The following is a 13824-nucleotide window of genomic DNA, read 5'->3' on the forward strand; positions in this document are numbered from 1 at the left end:
GAGTGTTGATCTGCTCGAGGGTAGGAAGGCTCTGCAGAGGGACCTGGACAGGCTGGATCGATGGGCCCAGGCCAACTGTATGAGGTTCAACAAGGACAAGTGCCGGGTCCTGCACTTCGGCCACAACAACCCCATGCAGCGCTACAGGCTTGGGGAAGAGTGGCTGGAAAGCTGCCCAGCAGAGAAGGACCTGGGGGTGTTGGTCGACAGCCGGCTGAACATGAGCCGGCAGTGTGCCCAGGCGGCCAAGAAGGCCAATGGCATCCTGGCCTGTATCAGAAATAGTGTGGCCAGTAGGAGTAGGGAAGTGATCGTGCCCCTGTACTCGGCCCTGGTGAGGCCGCACCTCGAATACTGTGTTCAGTTTTGGGCCCCTCACTACAAGAAGGACGTTGAGGTGCTGGAGCGTGTCCAGAGAAGGGCAACGAGGCTGGTGAGGGGTCTGGAGAACAAGTCTTATGAGGAGCGGCTGAGGGAACTGGGGTTGTTTAGCCTGGAGAAAAGGAGGCTGAGGGGAGACCTCATCGCTCTCTACAACTACCTGAAAGGAGGTTGTAGCGAGGTGGGTGTTGGTCTTTTCTCCGAAGTAACAAGCGATAGGACAAGAGGAAATGGCCTCAAGTTGCGGCAGGGGAGGTTTAGATTGGATGTAAGGAAAAATTTCTTTACTGAAAGAGTGGTGAAACATTGGAACAGGCTGCCCAGGGAAGTGGTTGAGTCCCCATCCCTGGAAGTATTTAAAAGACGTGTAGATGAGGCGCTTAGGGACATGGTTTAGTGGGCATGGTGGTGTTGGGTTGACGGTTGGACTCGATGATCTTAGAGGTCTCTTCCAACCTCAATGATTCTATGATTCTATGATTCTATGATTCTAATATTTTACTCTCGTTCATGACATCCAGCCAAAGCGTGTCTTACTCTCATCTGTGTACGGGTGTGTGGAAGGAGAATGGCTGCTCCTTTAAGGGTATCTCGTCAAGGACCTGTTTCAATGAAGGAAGGGATAATAAAACAATGAGAAAAGGAGGAAGCCATAAACAAGAACTTACAGGGACACAAACCTGACCGGCAAATGGTAAGGGAGGCAGGGATGGCAACCAAAGCTGGTCAGTCACACAAACCGATGACGGCATGTGAGAGGGTGAGAGGGTTTATTCCAGCAAGTTTATCTGACCGGGGACCTGGTTAATTGGGAAACTCAGGGGAAAAAAGGGACTCCAGAAGCAAAATACAATGAGACACAGCCTTGACAAAACAAATATGGAGTCCATACAAGGAAGGAACCTAGCCAGTCACAGTGATTGATGGGCCATCAAGGATCTACAGGCACCACTTCCAAGAGGATCAGCTGGACTTTTCAACTGATAACGTTGTGAATCAGAGGGACCCCAGTCTGAGAGGGGTGGGGGAATCGATAGATCTGTGCAAGGCCATGAGGGACATGCAGGGGAAGGGGCAAGAGGGAGGAACGTAGAAGGGGTTAGACAGCAAAGGGTATAAAAGAGGCCAGTTGCATGTCAAACATGGTCAGTCAGTGTGCTTGTCTGGCTGAGAAATGCGCCTGACCACCACAGTCTGTCGTGTCTTCTTATATCTTCTCATAAAACCTTGTCTTAACTGTCTCTCTGTAATCTCACTCTATCCTGTGTGTGTGCGTGTGCTGCAAGGACGAAGTGCCAGCTGCTGGTGAGACCTGTGTGTGTGTGTGTGTGTGTGTGTGAGGGGAATTTGGTGCCAGCTACTGCAGTCCGACCAAGGGTGTGGCTGTCCCTGGGCTGTGGTGTCAGCTAAGGGAGTGAGTGGGGTCTCGGTGCAGCTACTAGAGGCAAATGGGTGTCCCAGTGAAACTACTGGAGTGAAGGGTGTCCCAGTGCAGCTACTGGAGTGAGTGGGGTCCCTGGGCAGGTACTGAAGCAACTGGGGTCCCATAGCAACTGCTGGAGCATGTGATGTCTCCGTGCAGCTACTGGATTGAGTGGGGGTTCCCAGTGAGGAGACGGGAGGCTGGAGATCTACAGAGCAGGAGAGGCACCCCATGAGGCGAACGTGCAATGGCCTGCCTTGCTGCTTGCAGGGGCAAACCTGCGCTCCCAGAGAAGTGCTGGGGCCCCTGGAGCTGAGGGAGATGCCTGGTCCCTGTCCCCAGAGAGCATGGGCTATGACGATGCTGAAGAGGTGTCTCTGGCGCATCGCCCTGAGGACACAAAGGTTGCAATACCAGCGGACAGTGCACAACAGTCCCTGATGCCCAGACCAGGAGAGCCCGTCCCTGCCGTGCAGCTGGGTGCAGCCGGGAGGGAGGAGAGGACTGTGCAGCTGGGAGAACCGTGAGCACCAGGGAACTGTTTCCCTTTTCCCACGGGCAGCAGAAACAGCTGGGCATGTCCTCTATTTGTATTATGCTGTTTTTACGCTGTGCCTCCATATTTGTTCTTAATAAAAGCCTTTGGGGGTTTGAGCCAGAGCTGGTGCTTGCCTGCCCAGGTGTCGGGGTGTCTCCCTGAGGCTGATCCGGGGGAGCAGAGCACAAAGACATGGTGGAGGGCAAAGGGCACATCTCGGGACAGCAGGCTCAGGGTCAGGCTGTGGGGCTGCGAGAGCCCATGGTTCCAGGGGAATATTCCTGCCGATATTTCCATCCTGCCAGCCAAAGTTTCCAACAAAAATGGCTCTCTGCAAGGTCCCGTGATGCACCCCAGCAGGAGCGCCCATCTCCTCACCTCAGTGTTCCCCAGTCGCTCTTTCCCCCAGGCCCTGCCTGGGCCATGCTGGTCCAACAGCGTAGAGGCCACAATAGAGCTGTGTTGGGGTTGGCCCCACAGAAGTGAGCCCTAAGGTGGCCGTGGTGCCTTGAACACCCCAGCCAGCCACAGGGGGGATCACGGCCCATGGATCATCTCCCACAGCGGTTAGAATCATAGAATCATAGAATCATAGAATCATTGAGGTTGGAAAAGACCTCTAAGATCATCGAGTCCAACCGTCAACCCAACACCACCATGCCCACTAAACCATGTCCCTAAGCGCCTCATCTACACGTCTTTTAAAAACCTCCAGGGATGGGGACTCCACCACTTCCCTGGGCAGCCTGTTCCAATGTTTCACCACTCTTTCAGTAAAGACATTTTTCCTTACATCCTATCTAAACCTCCCCTGCCGCAACTTGAGGCCATTTCCTCTTGTCCTATCGCTTGTTACTTGGGAGAAGAGACCAACACCCACCTCGCTACAACCTCCTTTCAGGTAGTTGTAGAGAGCGATGAGGTCTCCCCTCAGCCTCCTTTTCTCCAGGCTGAACAGTCCCAGTTCCCTCAGCCACTCCTCATAAGACTTGTTCTCCAGACCCCTCACCAGCCTCGTTGCCCTTCTCTGGACACGCTCCAGCACCTCAACGTCCTTCTTGTCGTGAGGGGCCCAAAACTGAACACAGTATTCGAGGTGCGGCCTCACCAGTGCCGAGTACAGGGGCACGATCACTTCCCTACTCCTACTGGCCACACTATTTCTGATACAGGCCAGGATGCCATTGGCCTTCTTGGCCGCCTGGGCACACTGCCGGCTCATGTTCAGCCGGCTGTCGACCAACACCCCCAGGTCCTTCTCTGCTGGGCAGCTTTCCAGCCACTCTTCCCCAAGCCTGTAGCGCTGCATGGGGTTGTTGTGGCCGAAGTGCAGGACCCGGCACTTGTCCTTGTTGAACCTCATACAGTTGGCCTGGGCCCATCCATCCAGCCTGTCCAGGTCCCTCTGCAGAGCCTTCCTACCCTCGAGCAGATCAACACTCCCGCCCAACTTGGTGTCGTCTGCAAACTTACTGAGGGTGCACTCAATCCCCTCATCCAGATCATCAATAAAGATATTAAACAAGACCGGCCCCAGTACTGAGCCCTGGGGAACACCGCTCGTGACTGGCCGCCAACTGGATTGAACTCCATTCACCACAACTCTCTGGGCCCGGCCATCCAGCCAGTTTTTGACCCAGCGCAGAGTCCACCTGTCTAAGCCGTGAGCCGCCAGCTTCTCTAGGAGAATGCTGTGGGAGTGTCAAAGGCCTTGCTGAAGTCCAGGTAGACCACATCCACAGCCTTTCCCTCATCCACTAGGCGGGTCACCTGGTCATAGAAGGAGATCAGGTTGGTCAAGCAGGACCTGCCTCTCGTGAATCCATGCTGGCTAGGCCGGATCCCCTGGTTGTCCCGCTCATGCCTTGTGAGCGCCCTCAAGATGAGCCGCTCCATAATCTTCCCCGGCACCGAGGTCAGGCTGACAGGCCTGTAGTTCCCCGGATCCTCCTTCCGGCCCTTCTTGTGGATGGGCGTCACATTGGCAAGCCTCCAGTCTTCCGGGACCTCCCCCGTTAACCAGGACTGCTGATAAATGATGGAGAGTGGCTTGGCGAGCACCTCCGCCAGCTCCCTCAGCACTCTCGGGTGGATCCCATCCGGCCCCATAGACTTGTGAGTGTCCAGGTGGCATAGCAGGTCATTGACTGCTTCCTCCTGGATTACAGGGGGTTCGTCCTGCTCGCCGTCCCCGTCTTCCAGCTCAGGGGGCCGAATACCCTGAGGATAACTGGTCTGCCTGTTAAAGACTGAGGCAAAGAAGGCATTGAGTACCTCAGCCTTTTCCTCATCCTCAATGACAGTGTTCCCCCTTGCATCCAATAAAGGATGGAGATTCTCCTTGGCTCTCTTCTTGTCATTAATATATTTGTAAAAACATTTTTTGTTGTCTTTAACGACAGCGGCCAGATTGCATTCTAGCTGGGCTTTTGCCTTTCTCATTTCTTCTCTGCACGACCTAACAAGATCCCTGTACTCTTCTTGAGTCGCCTGCCCCTTCTTCCACAAGCGGTAAACTCTCCTTTTTTTCCTGAGTCCCAGCAAGAGCTCCCCGTTCAGCCAGGCCGGTCGTCTTCCCCGCCCATTCTTCTTACGGCGTACAGGGACAGCCTGCTCCTGCGCCTTTAAGACTTCCTTCTTGAAGATCGTCCAGCCTTCCTGGACCCCTTTGCCCTTCAGGACCGTCTCCCACGGGACTCTCTCAACCAGCGTCCTGAACAGGCCAAAGTCCGCCCTCCGGAAGTCCATGGTTGTGGTTTTGCTGCCCCCCCTCCTTACTTCACCAAGAAGCGAGAATTCTATCATTTCATGGTCGCTAAGCCCAAGACGGCCTCCGACCACCACATCTCCCACCAGTCCTTCTCTGTTTGTAAACAGCAGGTCGAGCGAGGCACCTCCCCTGGTAGGCTCACTTACCAGCTGCGTCAGGAAGTTGTCTTCCACACACTCCAGGAACCTCCTAGACTGCTTCCTCTCTGCCGTGTTGTATTTCCAGCAGACGTCCGGGAAGTTGAAGTCCCCCACGAGAACAAGGGCTAGCGATTGAGAAACTTCTGCCAGCCGCTTATAGAACGCTTCATCCGCCCCTTCATCCTGGTTGGGTGGTCTATAACAGACTCCCAGCAGGATATCTGCCTCATTGGCCTTCCCCCTCATCCTTACCCATAGACACTCAACTGTACCATCATCACAATCGTTGAGCTCTATACAATCAAAACACTCCCTAACATACAGGGCCACCCCCCCGCCTCTCCTTCCTCGCCTGTCCCTTCTGAAGAGTCTGTAGCCATCCATTGCAGCACTCCAGTCATGAGAGTCACCCCACCATGTTTCTGTGAGGGCGACTAAGTCATATCTCTCCCGCTGCACAATGGCTTCCAGCTCCTCCTGCTTGCCGCCCATGCTGCGTGCATTGGTGTATATGCACTTGAGCTGGGCTATCGATTTCGCCCCCGGCATCGGCACGCCACCCCTCGGCTCATCTCTAGCGAGCCTGGTTTTATCCCCTTCCCCCTTCGAACCTAGTTTAAAGCCCTCTCAATGAGCCCTGCCAATTCATGAGCCATGATCCTTTTTCCCTTGTGAGACAGCTGGACTCCGTCTGTCACCAGCAGGCCCGGTGCCATGTAAACCTCCCCATGATCAAAAAAGCCAAAATTCCTCCGACGGCACCAGCCCCTGAGCCACGCGTTGATCAGGTGTGTTTTCCTGCTCCTTTCGGTATCCTTCCCTGCCACTGTAGGGATAGAGGAAAACACTACCTGTGCTCCCGATCCTTGAACCAGTCGCCCCAGTGCCCTGAAGTCCCTTTTGATCACTGCAGGACTTCTCTCTGCAACCTCATCACTGCCAGCCTGTATAACCAGCAGCGGGTAGTAATCAGAAGGCCGTACCAAGCCAGGGAGCTTCCTAGTGATGTCTCTGACCCGGTTAGGAGGCAGCTGTCCTCCCCACTGCCTCGGCACAGGGTACAGAGCCACTTGCTGGGGAACACGGGCCTGGGATTGCCCCTTCAATGACTCTGCCAGGACTCCAGTCTCCATGGGCTGTTCCTGCTGCCTTGGGGGTCCTTACAGACCCCGAGAACTTCTATCACAGCCCCAGAGCTGCCTTCCTTCCCGGGCAGGGGCATTAAGGCCCCATGGCAGCCCTGGGACCCCGGCCTCTTGCTACACTCCTGCCTCCACCCCTGCCTTCCTGCTGCCTCGCCAGGGGTGACAGTGTGGGTTTGTGTCGGGGCAGTACCTGTGTGCAGGTGCAGGGGGGATGGGAGCAGCGGCTGGTGGGGGGACCTTTCCCTCAGCGTTGTGGGAGGCAGATGAGGGAGAGGCCAGGGGGAGGGAGAAAGGATCCCTGTGAGACGTGGACTGGAACCCATAGCCGCCATCCAGCCCCTGGCCTGGAGAAGGGCCTGCCTGGGAGGGTGCTAACGTGGGCACATTTCCATGGTAGAGGGTATTTTGTGTCCCTCCCCTAATGCAGGCACTGCTGGGAGTTGAGCCAGGGTCCCTCTCCCTTGGCTGGGGCGTTCACCTGTCCCAGCTCCCATGGGCAGAGAAACCTTTCACACAGGAGCCGTGTGGGGAGAAGGGTTTGACACTTGGGCAGGAACCCGGGGCCCAAACTGCCCTCCCTGCTCCCACTGGTGGGTCTCTACAACTCTCCAGCTCTTCTCTGATGGACTTTGCTGCTGTAGGCTGGAAGGTGTGTTGGGTGTCTACAGCAGGGCTCCCTGCGGGGAGCAGTCAGTAGCACTGCAAAGAGCAGGATCTGGCCCTAGAGCAGAAGAGGGGAGGAGGCAGCTGTCACTAACCATGACAGCGTTGGCCCATTCCCTGCTGGGAGCTCCTCCACCCCTGGGGTGACCCTGTGGGGGTCTGGGGGGAGCCCAGGCTCACACACTCCTTTGCCCTGGTCTCTAGAGGTTTCCTGCTGGCAGCCCCTGGCCCTGGAGCCAGCCCCTCCCTCCCCAGCTCTGGGCCCACCTCTCCCTGTGGACATGCAGGGCTGGAGCCTGCCCTGGTGGGAGATTCCCAGGGGATGGAGGCTGTGTTTGCAGTGCCCATGTGCGTCACCCATCACCTTGGGGGTCTCACCCTAGGACTGCTCCTCTCCCATGGCCTTTCCACAGCCATGCTCTGCCCAGCGTGGGGCAGCAGTGCAGAGGGTTGGGCTCTCACCATCAGGCCCCTCAGGTGGGTTCTTGAGAGCTGCAGGAGCGAGCACAGATCTGGGACACAGTGATGATCCTGCACTGCTGCAGAGAACGGACCCAGCCTGCAGGGCCAGACTGTTCAGACCCCAAAATGCCAGGAAACGGGCTCTTTCTGCTCAGGTGTGCTGCCCCCTCAAACCCACCCCGGGCCTGTGGCTCATGTCCACCAGGAGGAGGAGAAGGAGAAGGAGGCAAACCTCTGGCAGGCGTCAGAATGAGGGAAAGATATTACACCTGTGGGAGGGCAGAGCTGGTGGGGAGGTGGCATGGGACAGACACTGGGCTCTTCTCTCCCGTCCCTGCCTGGGGTGGCTTGGGTCTGCAGGTCAGTGTCCATACTGGCGCCCACCATCCTGTGTTCAGAAGATATCCCCACCCCCCTTCTTCTTTGCTTCTCTTTTATACCTTATTTCTCTGAATCTGGGCCCTGACTGTTCCCAGGGGCTGGGCACCCTGCAGTGAAACTTTGGGTCTCACACTCCATTTTGGTTGCAGAGGTTTTTGCCAGGGGAGCAGCCGAGGCACCATCTCCTTGCCCTCCCAACCTCTGCACGGCTGTGGACAGGCCTGTGCTTCCCTGATCCCACTGGCATGGGGTGGACAGAGCCACCAACCCCCCCCCCAGGAACAAGAGGTGGGTGCCGGCCCCACCAGTCCCACCTCTGCAGGGCTGTGCCTGACCTCAGCGGCTCCAGGTTCCCTGAGCCGAAGCTCTGCTCAAGCCAGTGGTGATGGCAGAGGGAAAAGGACCTGGAGACAGGGTCAGGGTAAGAAATGTCATTCCTCCAGCTTGGAGTCCCCCAGGCCTGTCCAGGCTCTTCCAGCTCAGACACCCCTACCTGCTGGCACAGCTGGGTGCTTCCCACCTGGTATGGGATCTCCACTTGCAGACAGGACAATCTCAGACCCTGACCACTGGAAAGCCACCAGGGCAGCGTGGCCCTGGTCCCAAAGGGCACCTGGGCTGTACTAGCACCCTCACACCACATCTCTCAGTGCAGCCAGAAAGGATTCATAGTGTGCTGCTGATGTCTATCCCCTCCCTGATACCTCTCCCTAGGCAGGCACTCTGCTGCCAAGCATTGTCCCCAGGCGGTGGGTGGGGTGGGTCTGTGGTGCAGGGCAGTGACCTGAGCTCAGGTCCAGCACAGCTGCCTGCCTCTCTTCTGAGAGGGGGCTCAAAAGAGGCACAGCACAGCCCTCCTCACCCCACAGCCAGGCCCTGGGAGGGCAGGGCAGGCCCACAGTGCCTGGAGAGGACAGGACCAGTGCTCCAGATCCAGCCGGTACCCGCCTGAGGCTGGGCAATCAGGGAAAAAACACCCTTGGAGATGCTGGGGATTGAACCCAGGACCTCCCACATGCGAAGCAGGCACTCTGCCACTGAGCTACATCCCCTTGGCGCCTGCCAGCAGGAGAGACACTCTCCTCCAGTGACATGTCTATGACAAGCACAGCCTGTTGTCCCCTGGGTGCCCAGGGACCCTCTGCAGAAAATAGCACTTGAATCCTCCTAAGATGGGGGAAGACAGTCCTACCTCGCCACTGGGGCCTGATCCTGGCACAGGGCTGCACTGCAGAGCACTGCCCCTTCAACGTCCCTGCAGGGCAATGGGGCAGGAGGAGGCTCTTGCTGCAGCACTTCTCCCATGCTCTGACCCACTCTGGGGTTGATGGAGAGGAGAAAGCCCCTGAGCCTCCTCTGCCACCCAGGGCAACACTCACCCCTCTGTGCCACATCCATCCCCGACTCCACAGCAGGAGCAGAGCAACAGGGTTAGGGAAATGCCCCCCTGGGGTGAGGTGCCCCCAGGCTCTGATGGCACCCCAGGGTGTGTGGTGGGGGGACATGAAATTTCACACGTCCTCTTCCAGGTACCGGGCCTCCCCCTGCACCCCTCTTCCCACCAGCATCCCTGGAGGTGGGGTGAAGGGCAGGCTTCCATCTCCATGGGGCTGATGCCCAGAGAGGAGCACATATGCATTTCATCAATCATTGCAGCAGGGGGGCAGAGGGGGCCAAGAAACTCTGCTCAGGACAGTGTGTGACTAAACAACACTGACGCCCATGCACTACAGTGGACGATCCTCAGCACAGCTTTGTCAACTGTCCTGGGCACATCAGAGGTCTTGCTGCGACAGACCTCCAGAGGAAGGATGCTGCTGTTCAGGCCTCAGCTCCAGGGAGTGCCTCTCCCTGGGACTGGGGCGATGGTGGCCTCTGGTCTGGGAACTGAGGACCAGGTGAAGGAGGTGTGTGAGGTGGGGAGCAGCCTGTGCACCACTGAGAATGACAAAGAGGAGACAGACAGGATCTTTGCAGAGGTCCTGCAGAGGAGAGATCCCAACCCCTGTGGAGCAGGGAAGGAGGGGCAGCTGGGGACCACCCCAAAAGAGCACTGAATGGAGAGGCCTGCCCAGGGGGAGGCTGGGGACTTGTGGTGCTGGAGGAAGGCTCCTTCTAAGCTGCAGATCTGCAGCTACAGAGCAGGGAGCGTACTCTGGCAAGAGGTGAAGGAACAAGCAGGGCTGGGGCAGGCTGGAAGGCGGCAGATGGGCTCTGCAATAATCTAAGGGAGAAAATCATTGCTGAAGCCCGGGGTTGAACCAGGGACCTTTAAGATCTTCAGTCTAACGCTCTCCCAGCTGAGCTACTTCAGCCCTGCCCCAGCAGCCCTTGTCCCTGTGCCACCCATGCCAGGCCACAGGCTGACACACACAAGGAGTGCTCCTCAGGCAGGTTCCCAGAGAAAAGCTGTGCCTAGCCCCAGGCAGAAGGGACCCGGCCCCTCCCTGCCTCCAAAGCCAGGTGGGCTCCAGGTTTGGGTAGATGCTAGCTTACACTGTGCGGGCCAAGATGTGTGTGGGCCTTGTACAAACATGACAGTGGCGAAGGCAAGTGGACAGGCCAGACATGCGCAACTACAGAGGCAGAGGGTGGAAGAAGCACGGGGCCGGTGGAAGACCTTATCTCCTTCCCCATGGAAGGCCTGCCCCCACCCTTTTCTCCTTGCCTGAACTTCACTCCTTTGTTCTCAACTCTTCCGCCTCCTCCCCCCGAGCAGCGCAGGGGGATGGGGAATGGGGGTTGTGGTCAGCCCATAACAGTCCCTCTCTGCTGCTCCTTCCTTCTAACACTTTTCCATGGGATCCCTCCTACGGGCTACAGCCCTTCGATATAAACCTGCTCCAGCAGGGACTATCCTCAAGCAGCCATTCTTTCAGGAAATATCCGACGACTCCGGTGTTGGGTCCTCCACAGACTGCAGGGCTTACCTTCTCCACTGTGGTCTTCTCCATGGGCTGCAGGGAAATACCTTCTCCACTGTGGTCTCCTCCACGGGATGCAGGGGACCATCTGCTCTGGCACCTGGAGTACCTCCTCTCCCTCCTTCTTCACCAACCTTGGTGCTTGCAGGGCTGTTTCTCACACTTTTTTCCCCTCGTTCCTCTCCCACTCTGGCAGTTGTGGCCTTTCTTAAATATGCTTTCACAGAGGTTCCACCAGCTTTGTTGATGGCTTCAGTTTTTGGCCAGTGGTGGGTGCATTTTGGAGCCGGCTGGAACCAGCTCTGTCTGGTATGGAGGCAGCCCCTGGCCTCTTCTCACAGAGGCCACCCCTGCAGCCCCCCCTGCTGCCAAAATCTGGGCATGGACACCAATACACAGCGTAAATCTTTGCCTTGCTAAATGACATCCCCTGCTCTTCCCTCATCCACAAATACAATTTACTCGCTGGGGAGGAAGAGAGAGAACAGAGAAGGCCCTGAGGCTGTGCAAGCACGGTTCAGCAATAGCTACAACATTGGAGTGACATTTGATTTCTTCCAGTCTTCAGAGGACTGTATTGTGTGCACACCTGAACTGAGGCAAGAGGAATCCCACCAGCTGTGGGTTTGTGGCAGGCATGGGAGGGAGCTGAGTCCCTGTGACAGATGCACTCGACGCCATGACTAAACTAGTGGTAGTTTGATTCAGGCTCCAAAGAAGGTAAAGGCCTAGGTGAAACCGGGCCAAGAACCTCTCTAGTTCCGATCTGTTCTCTGGAAACCCACACAGGAACAGAGTGACATGGTGAGCATTGATGCACATGGGTTTGGAAACTGGAACAGCGACCATGCGATTAACACATGAATAGCAGGTGGTTCCTCCAAGACTCATTTATCAAGGAACAGAGAAAGTTGTGGGTAAAGGAGTCTCATGCCTACCTTTTCCATTGCATGTAAATTGGCTACGAGCCAAGCACTTTATTCCATAAATGTGACAGCCTAAGTGAGCCTTCTTTGAGTTCTCCCTGCTAAGCAGCTGGCTGCGCGACGGTGATCTCCCCTGGAGCTGGGACACCTCTCAGGGTTAATCCTCAAGGTTGAGAGACCTCTAACCAGCTGCAGATCTTTGGTAAGTGACCAATATCGTGCATAACCTTGTATGATAGTGCACTAAGATTTTGTATTGCTAACTTTGATTTTGCATTGGTAGCTTTGAATCATTGTTATATCCTTTGTGCAGTAAGTAATAAGCTTGCTCCTCTCCCAGGAGTGGCGCAGGAGGGGGCTGCTTAGGGTAGGCGAGGTGTCAGGGTTATGCTTGTATCTGTTGAGAAGAGACTATGCTCTGTAAATTGCCTGTCTTCGGGAGCTGATGTTACTGCTGTCCGGAGAGCTAGTACAACTGGCTAGCAGGCAGAGCTCAGCCCCTTTGAGATGTTGCCTGCCGGAGTCTTCCCACTCCGTATTTCTTCTGTTTTCCTGGCCTGTCCTGACGTGAGAAACCTCCGCAAAAGGCATTTAATTCCAAGGACTCCACTCCATGGGGACCTCTCTCTCCCCTCGCCTCTGCACTCTTGCTCCCCTGCTTTCTTTCAGGAGATGCAGCGGAACCACCACGTCCGATCCGTACAAGCAGCAGGTTGGGGGAAATAGGAGATTCCGGCAGCGCCAAGCAGCTCTGTGGGGTTGGGAGGAGGACACTTGGATGCGGCAAACACTGCTGCTGGCCGTGGTGTGTCCCTGGGCCATCTCTCGTCATCTCCACGCCCTAAGCCAGCTCTGGGGCTGGCCTCTTTGTTTTAATGCACTGGGGTGGCACTGGGAGGAGCCAGGGAACCAAACTGGGAGAACTGGGATGGCTCTGGCAGCACTGAGGGGAGTCTCGGCGCCGCATTGGGACCACTGCTGCAGCACTGGGAGCACTGGGATGACACTGGGAGCACTGGGGTTAGCCAGGGAGCGGTACTGGGAGCACTGGGGGAACTAGCGAGCTGAACTGGGAGCACTGGGCAGGGGCACTGGGATCACTGTTGAGAGTCTCAGAGCAGATCTGGGAGCACTGTGGGGAGCCAGGAAGCCGCACTGGGAGTACTGGGATGGCACTGGGAGGACTGGGGGTAGCCAGGGAGCGGCCCTGGGAGCAGTGGGGGGAGCCAGTGAACTGAACTGGAGCCCTGGTGGCGCACTAGGAGCACTGGGGGGAGACAGGTAGCAGCACTGGGAGCACTGGGGGGAATCTGGGAGCTGAACTGGGAGCACTGGGAAGGCACGGAGGGAGCCAGGGAACAGCACAGGAACCACTGGGAGGGAACTGGGAGCACTGGGGCGGCACTGGGGGGAGCCAGGGAGCGGCACTGGGAGCCCTGATGTGGAACCGAGAGCACTGAGGGCAGTCTGGGAGCCGCACTGGGAGCATTGGGATGGCACTGGGAGCACTGGGGATAGGGAGGGAGCAGCGCTGGGAGCAGTGGGGTTAGCCAGTGAGCCGAACTGGGAGCACTGGGGAGAGTCTGCGACCAGACTGAGAACACTGGGGTGGCACTGGGAGCACTGCCGGGAGCCAGGAAGCTGCACTGGGACGGCACTGGTAGCACAGGGGGGAGCCAGTGAGCAGCACTGGGAGCACTGGGACGGGACTGGGAAGATGGGGGATAGTGAGGAAACCAAACTGTGAGCACTGGGAGGGAACTGGGAGCATTGGCATGGCACTGGGAGCACTGGGGGTAACCACTGAGCCGAACTGAGAGCACTGGGGAGAGTCTGCAACCAGACTGGGAGCACTGGGATGGCACTGGGAGCACAGGGGAGGGCCAGTGAGCAGCACTGGGGGGAGACTGGGAAGACGGGGGAGAGTGAGGAAGCCAAACTGGGAGCACTGGGGCGGGACTAGGAGCACAGGGGGGAGCAAGGTCCTGGCACTGGGAGCACTGGAAGTAACCTGGGAGCAGCACTGGGAGCACTGGGATGGCAGTGGGAGCACTGAAGAGAACCAGGGAGC

General features: G+C 57.1%; 1 protein-coding gene and 2 non-coding genes across 3 annotated transcripts in view; 1 reads left to right on the top strand and 2 right to left on the bottom strand.

Moving 5' to 3' along the window:
• Nucleotides 1-13824, top strand: part of LOC143171631 (scavenger receptor cysteine-rich type 1 protein M130-like) — a 201344-nt gene that overhangs the window by 84786 nt on the left and 102734 nt on the right.
• Nucleotides 8884-8955, bottom strand: TRNAA-CGC (transfer RNA alanine (anticodon CGC)). Its single transcript has one exon. It is a non-coding gene; the product is annotated as a tRNA-Ala (tRNA).
• Nucleotides 10145-10218, bottom strand: TRNAF-GAA (transfer RNA phenylalanine (anticodon GAA)). The gene has a single exon. It is a non-coding gene; the product is annotated as a tRNA-Phe (tRNA).

The sequence above is a fragment of the Aptenodytes patagonicus genome, chromosome 29 (genome assembly GCF_965638725.1).
Source record: "Aptenodytes patagonicus chromosome 29, bAptPat1.pri.cur, whole genome shotgun sequence".
Taxonomy (NCBI): Eukaryota; Metazoa; Chordata; class Aves; order Sphenisciformes; family Spheniscidae; genus Aptenodytes; species Aptenodytes patagonicus.